The following is a 7,935-nucleotide window of genomic DNA, read 5'->3' as shown; positions in this document are numbered from 1 at the left end:
CAGAGCCTACTTACAGATGTCCTGCTATTCAGTCTCAGACCTTTCAGCACAAGGGCAGCCAACATTAAAGATAAACCCTGCTTATACTAACACGCAGCTAAAATCTTCTTAAACATCATAAAAGAAAAAAGGACCAGGAAATACACTTCTGTGCCCTGTGGGTTTAAACTGCTCTGTCAATATCCATACACACTGTGATAGCTGTTGGGAGTTGTAGCAGCTCGTGTCAGAATTTGCTATTCAGATCAAAGATTTGCATTTCCATTTCCAGATCCTGCCAGCTTGCATGAACTGCAGCTGGCTGTAGCTTCTCAGGCCTGTTGGACCCCAGGTGCTCTTCTGCCCCAAAATCATAGAATCACAGAATCAATTAGGTTTGAAAAGACCATTAAGATGATCATGTCCAACCATCCACCTAACATTACAGTTGAGGGGGAATTTTTATTTCTGCTTCTAAAGTAATACTTTAAGTAATAATGGAAAATCTTTCTGCTACAACTAGCCACAGCTTTATAGCTCTAAAGTTACATTTAATGACACTGGAATGCCACCAGTGAGAGAACTAAAAAACCAAAATGGTTTCCATAAATCTGCATGGGATGAAAGGACATAAATTCTACTAGTAGCTAAGAATTTTAAAATTCTCAGTAGAATAGTCTGTGTGCACAGCTTTGCTGTAATCATTCAGCATTCCTCTCCTCTTGCCATGTTTGAACCTTGCTGCCTCACAGCCCATGAGCTGTGCGTGCACAAAAAAAATTATCTGTGGATCAGATCAACCTCAGCAGAGACAGAGAAAGCATCCTGTTCATAGTGTCTTGGGATGGTCTTCCACTGGGTAGGGTTTTATTAGCTGGGTATAACTTCTGTATAGGTTTAAATTTGCTATCCTGCTCATCCTTCCTCCATATTTCTCATCTTGATATACATCCCTTTTATTCACTAGAGGGGCTATAACGAGAATTAAGGAATTAAAGGATTTGTGATACATAAAAACAAACTGCAGTGAATCCGCAAATTGTGCTGCCATTCTTAACATGCCCCTAAGGCGAAAAAAAAGCTGAAGCTTTTACGCTTGTATATCTTCCTTGTGATTTGCTGATGACACCAAGATGAGCAGTGCAGTTGATACAGCAGAAGGAAGAGATGCCATCCAGAGGCACCTTGACAAACTCAAAACCTTTGTGAAGTTGAACAAAGCAAAGTGCAAGGTTTTGAATTTGGGTCTAGGTAATCTCAGATATGTATTCAAACTTGGGGAAGAACTTTTTGAGAATAGCTTTGCTGAGAAGGACTTAGGGGGTTCTGGTTGACTAAAAGCTTAACATGAGCCAGCAGTGTGTGCTTGCAGCTCAGAAGGCCAATGATATCTTGGATTCCATCAGAAGGGAGGTGGAGAGCAGGGAGAGAGAGGTGATTGTCCCCTTCTATTCTGCCCAAGTGAGGCCCCATCTGGAGTACTGTGTTCAGTTCTGGGGACACCAATGCAGGAAAGATGTGGAGCTTTTGGAGAGGGTCCAGAGGAGGGCCATGAAGACAATTCAAGGGATGGAGCACCTCTCCTGTGAAGACAGACTGAAGGAACTGAGGAGAATGGTTTTAAACTAAAGGGAGATTTGGATTAGATGTTAATGGAAGGCTTTTACTGAAAGGGTACTGGGATAGATTGCCCAGAGAGATTATAAATGCCCTGTCCCTGGAGGTGTTTAAGGCCAGGTTGGATGGGGCTCTGGGCAATCTGATCTACTACTTGATGAAGAGACTGAGGGGTGACCTCATTAATGTTTATAAATATGTAAAAGCTGATTGTTAGGAGCATGGATGTAGGCTCTCAGTGACATCCGGTGATACGACAAGTGGCAGTGGGTGCAAAATGGAACATGGGAGGTTGCACATAAAATACTTCTTCATGGTGAGGGTGACAGAACACTGGAACAGGCTGCCCAGAAAGGTTGTGGGATCTCCTTCTCTGGGGACATTCAAAACCTGCCTGGATGTGTTTCTGTGTGACCTAATCTAGGTGTTCTTACTCTGGAAGGATTGGTCTAGATGATCTTTCCAGGTCCCTTCTTACCAGGTCACCACTGACATTCTGTGATTCCGTGATTCTGTGATCTAGAAATTGGCGAGCCCACATGTGGCAGGGGGGGCGGGGGGGGGGAGGGGGTTGAAATTTGGTGATCCTTGAGGTCCATTCCAATTCAAGGCATTCTATGATTCTACAATATCAGAATACAACAGACCTGCTGCAACAGTGATGCTGCTTCTTGGTATAAGAAACCCAAACTATTGGTGGATGATCTTTACTAGGTTTTGGGCAGTAAAATATACCTTTATTCAGCTTATATCAGCTTATATATAAATAACTTTGACAAATACTTTCCGGGTTCCTGGTGAGCTACTACTATAAAATGAAATTAAAAACAATAGTATCAATTGCACTACTTTTGAGAGAAGTATGAATTCAGACTGTCTCTAATGTGCTTTGTGGAGTTACCTTGGATATAGAATCCAGCCCACTGTCTCTGGTGGAAAGTAACATCTTAATTGGAATTTTTCAGTGGGTATAATTACTTCAGGATCTCCAGTGACATTTCATATGACACTTCAGTTATTTAGTAGTATTTAGTAGTATAATTCCTAGTTAGTTCCCTGTGCCACCCTCTGTGAAACTACAAGCTAAAGAAATACTCTAGCAGAAGCACATTTCAGTGAGAAAATATCTTGTCAGCAAGACTCATTTTGAACCTCATTCCCAGCAGTAGGAGATGTGTGGGCTTTGTCTACTCATGGAGAGGAGTTGACAACAGCTCAAACAAGCAACAAAAACAAATACGCAAGCAGAAATCTGAAAATGCTGGTGAATTATTTTTGTGTTACATTCACTCATAGCTGCTTATTGGAATCTGGGACTTTCTTCATCTTCCTGGAAACAAAAGGCTGATTTGAAGCTGAAATGCTGTTCTCCAGCAGCCCTGGCACTGTGGCACACACCAATCCCAGTGGCACACGCTTAGGTCTGAGCTGCCCTATGACACAGGTAATACAGAACTGCTCCCAGTACGGCCACCAACAGCTTCAGACCTGACAGTGCACGCAGGGCTGGATCTGGTAATTTACAGCAGCAGCCTTTATATCTGTAGGTCTGTCTCATCTAACTAGCCCAGGCACCGGCATCAGAGCTGAAGATTTGGCACTGACTTGGTGCTAACCTTTCCATGCAGGTGGGTTTCCATCCCTGCTGGTGTCCCTGCCTGTGCAGGAAGAAAGCTAAGAGTTTGCTATGAAGGCAGAAGGCGCTGCATGGGGCATGGCCTCACAGCCAGAAGATGAGCTACCCCAAGCAGCGGTCTGCTATCAAGTCTGTTTACTGGCTCTAATAGATTCCAGGTATGCCTTTTAATTTTCATGCTGAATTAATTACCTGCCCATCCACACAGATGGCTTCAGAATAAAAATTTAGCACATGTCCTCGTCTTTCATTTAAAGTTCCTTTCATACCAACTCAGTGGCTGGCAAGATCCCATATAACAATCCTTGACAGTTAAGACTCTGGTTAGAGAAGCTGAATTGGAAAAATTGATCCTGAAGCTGTCCTCCAAACACAGCATCTCAAGGTTACAGCCAACCTGTGCATATGGAGCAGCACGGAGGGCATGAAGCCCAGCTCCCCAGGTAGTGCTCCTCTGTCATGCTCATGTGCAGCCAGGAAGATGGATGAAAAACACATGCTGCATGATATTTGGAAAACCTTTCTTCTTTGAAATATTTCACTCCATCCTTCATTTCATCCTTCTAGTTTCATGATAGAAAGCGGTTCACTTTTTTTTTTTTGTTAAAGCATCTGTGATATTTCATTAAAAAATTGGCAATGTGAGGTCCTGACTTTCTTACAAAAATAAATCCATTTTATATAGTCTAGAAAGTGTACTGGCTTTGCTGCTTTAGCTCTCACTGCTAACCTTAAGTACATGAAGGCTGTAAAGTGCTTCAAGTGTGCAGCAGGCATTCTCTGGCTTCAGAGAGGGACTGCCTTTCTGTGCAGAAATCACATGAGATCCATTCAGACAGGTTCCCGTTCAATATTAATGGCAGCCTCTCTCTTTGTATGTTATAAAAAAATCAATTTGGTCACTTGAGGGATGGGAAATCATTTTTATTCATTCAAGCTATTTATGGGCCTAAGTCCCTCATGCTCTAATGGAAAAATATTCCTACCATTATTAGAGTTACAGAGACACAGGTACTGAAAGAGTACTGTATACTTTATTCACATCTTCTTTGCAATGAAGGAACATGAGTGAACCCTTGATTTGAGCCTTTATACCTACAAAGGCAGTGCTCTCCTGCAAGTGGAAAATGGACTTCTCTTTAATCTCGCAAATGACAACTTTACATATTTTTTTAATGAGAAGAAGTGTCATCTTTGCTTTTCATCCAATAACTGATGTTTTCAATTCACGTCAAGACAGACAAAGCTCCAGGAGTGATGACTTTGGCAGTAGTTAATTCTTCATAGGTTTCTGATAATGCTGTCTTCCCTGACTGAGAAAGGGTATTTCTTCTAAAAGAAATTCTCTTCTGAAATATGCAACAAATAGTTGGAAGCATTTCTGTGTCTAATATCTTGTACATATATTTAAAAATTTGTCTCTTTTAATACATTCTAAGAAGACACAAAAGTTTGTTCAGGTTTAACATCTTGAGATTTGAGAATATACCGAGGAGGACAAAGGACCAAGAGAAGACTCAGGGTTCAGGCCTCGAATATAAAGTTTTAAAATGGCTGAAGTACTGAAAGGCACACTGTCATCCATGAAGAGGGAGATGAACCAAGAGAAAGAGATGGGAGAAGGCATTTGTTTTTATATGAGAAAAGAAATGATGAGTCAGAGGTGAAGAGTCACAAGAAGTCTACTCCAGCTGGCAGAAACTCCAAAGAAGGCAGGTTTTCTCTTCACAGTAATGAGCTTGTTTGATGGGAATGAGAAGAAAACAGTGCAAAGTCAATAATCGACCCAGAAAGAAGAGGGAGAAGAAAAAAGATGATATAACTTCATGAGAGAACACCAAAAAATACAAGGTTTCTTTGACTGCATGGCGTTCTGTACGTGTACTGAGGACAGTCGTAAGGGAAAGACTTGTAAAGACCTTGCAAGGGAACTTGCAATAGGAGGTGGCAGAAAGAGCAATGGCTCAGCACAGAAGAAGTTTAGACAGTATGTAGAAAGGAAAATGGCTTCGCTCACAGTAGGAGAATTTGTCACAGAGAGCGATGTTTTGCTTGTGTTGCACACCCACGGAGAAGCTGTAGACATAGAGTACCTGGGTCAGCTTCCAATTGGAGATGAGAGTGCTGACTTAATTCCTGGATTGCTTCACATGTACCTAACTTGGAGCAGGACTGACAAATTCAGCCCAAGGAAAGAGTCATAGAATCATAGAACCATAGGATTGCTCAGGTTGGAAAAGACCTGAAAGATCATCAAACCTAACCATACTATCCTAACTCTAACAACACTCCACTAACTCATGCCCCTGAGCATCACATCCAAACAGTTTTTAAACTCATCCAAGGATGGTGATTCAATTGTCTCCCTGGGGAGCCTATTCCAGTGCTTAACAACCCTTTCAGCTAAGAAGTGCTCTGACCTTGAAGCACTGTGCCTCTGCAACAAGCCCAGCTCAAGAAATCATGTTGCTTAGAAGAATTTTCCTCCTTCTTTGTAAAGAAAAAGAGCTCTGGCTGCTAACCACACTCAGCTCCCCAAAAGGAATCCACATCAGAAAACAACACAAGCCATAGGGGTTTTTCCCACACTAAATACTCAAATGACAAATGTCTAGACTGCACAAAACAGTTCTATATCTGCTGCCTCTCATCACAGAACTTGCCTCTTAATTCCTTCTATCTCCCTTGTGGTTTGAGTTCAAAGCTTTCCTGAGCTTTGCAAAAGCAAAGACAGAAAGAGCAAACCAGAGTGCATACTTCATCAGTACAGACTATTCTCTCTGAGATCACACATTCACACAGCAAAGTGAAAATTAGTTTCAGAATCAATGTTTGATTAACTCTACCAAGCAGACTAGCTCAGCATCAAATAAGAAATTCAGCATAATAGATTTTTTTTTTGTCCCAGAAATGACCAACTGTAACAGCTCATTTTCCAGAGTGCTACAGAAGAAAATGTACTTCCATGTTTCAATTCATTTCACCCTTACCTCAAAATGCAATGAATTTAAAATTATGTGAATGCAATCTCATTTTAGTTGTACATCAGAAAGGGCATAAGATGAAAACTACTTTTGTCCTTCACACAACTGGAATTTTTTAAATTGTTTCTGAGGGAAAACCATCCCTAACAGTGAGGACCAAAGAACCTGCTATACAATGCATCTGCCTCATATGTATTAGCTGTTTGTATCCTAACTGAATGGACCTCTGAATGGGTTTGTGCTGTATACTCATTTAATCAAGATAGAGCTAGAATTTTTGTGCTTCATCTAATTGGCACTGTCAGATGTAGAGCCTCAAATGTGTGCTTTACTGATATTCATTAGTAAAGAAATGCATTTGTTTTACTTGCCCTTGAATCTGTTATTTCTGAAGATCAAAAGACCATGCTTTGCACATTTGAAGACAGAAGATGGTTAATAGCATTTAACATGTCTAAATGGTATGATTCACCAAGCAAAGTTCCTGTAACTAGCTCAGAGTGTGACTTGTGTATTATAAAGTGATATAACCAGTAGTGTCTCCAGTTCATCAGTGAAGCAATTATACTAGAGAGCTGATAAGCTGCAGAACTAATGCAGGTTATTTTCTCCAGGATTTCTGTGTTTGGGTTGATTAATGCTGATGACTGAAAAGGTGTCAGCAGTTGCATACAAACCTCATCAAGAATGGCAGCAAGCACTGCCCTCTCTCTCACATGCACTCTCTCCATCTCTGTACACATTATTTAGATGAACACTGCAGCTTTTCTCACGGACAGGGTATCTAGTTTTCCTCTCAACCTAGTCAACTATTTTAATAAAACCTATGGGAGATCACCACAGAATTGAGATGGTTTCCTTCAGGTATATTAGTTGGGCTTGGCCAACTACAAGAGCTGCCAGCATCCACATAAACTGCATGAAACATCATTTCTGCGGGAAATCACAAATGATATTGAGGAGCTCACAGGGTTTTGAGCCAGGAAGACCTTGCAAGGAAACCCAAGGACAGGCCATTTGCTGACTGGTAGATAAAGGCAAGAGGGAATGACATTCACCTGTCAACAGCACAGGCTGTGGTCAATAATAATGTTGTGGCCATTCTCTTCCTAAAGTTCCACTCTCTGTGGCGATTAAATGTTGCACTTTTCTCAACTCTATGATTAAATGCTCTAGCTGAGAAATTAAAATACAAAAAAAAAAAAAACAAAACCCTCAAACTTAATAAAACTCACTCCTTGGGGGGATATGTAATTATGCAGAAATGAAGAGAACATAACTTAAACACTTTGCATTTTTGCTTGGACCCAAGGCCAGATTTTCATTGTCATTTCAGCATCGGAACACTTTCAAGAATCTTGTAAAAAAATTCATGATTTTTTTTCCTAAATAACATCAAAAAGTTTTAGTTAAGCCACTTCCAATAGGAAACTATAAAATGCTCCTTAAGAGATTAAGAAAACGTAGTTCTGCATGGAATATTTTTCTCTCATTGCAAATTAATTACTCCAGCAGTACACTCCAAGGGCCATGCTCACGTGAGATAACACTCTTGGGTCACTGGCACTTACTTCATCAACTAACTTTTATATTTAAGTTATCTCAGCATAACGTGCAATTTTTAGAATATTTATGGCTCAGTTCTCACTCACATTTTACATCCAGATCCTCCTCTCGGACATCAAGGTTTGAATCTGAAAGCCTTACATCGTGTACAAA

This window comes from Lagopus leucura, unplaced genomic scaffold, assembly GCF_019238085.1.
Source record: "Lagopus leucura isolate 7727_CA_CO unplaced genomic scaffold, USGS_WTPT01 Super-Scaffold_100001, whole genome shotgun sequence".
Taxonomy (NCBI): Eukaryota; Metazoa; Chordata; class Aves; order Galliformes; family Phasianidae; genus Lagopus; species Lagopus leucura.
The sequence above is the reverse complement of the archived record's forward strand: the minus strand, read 5'-3'. Positions refer to the sequence as shown.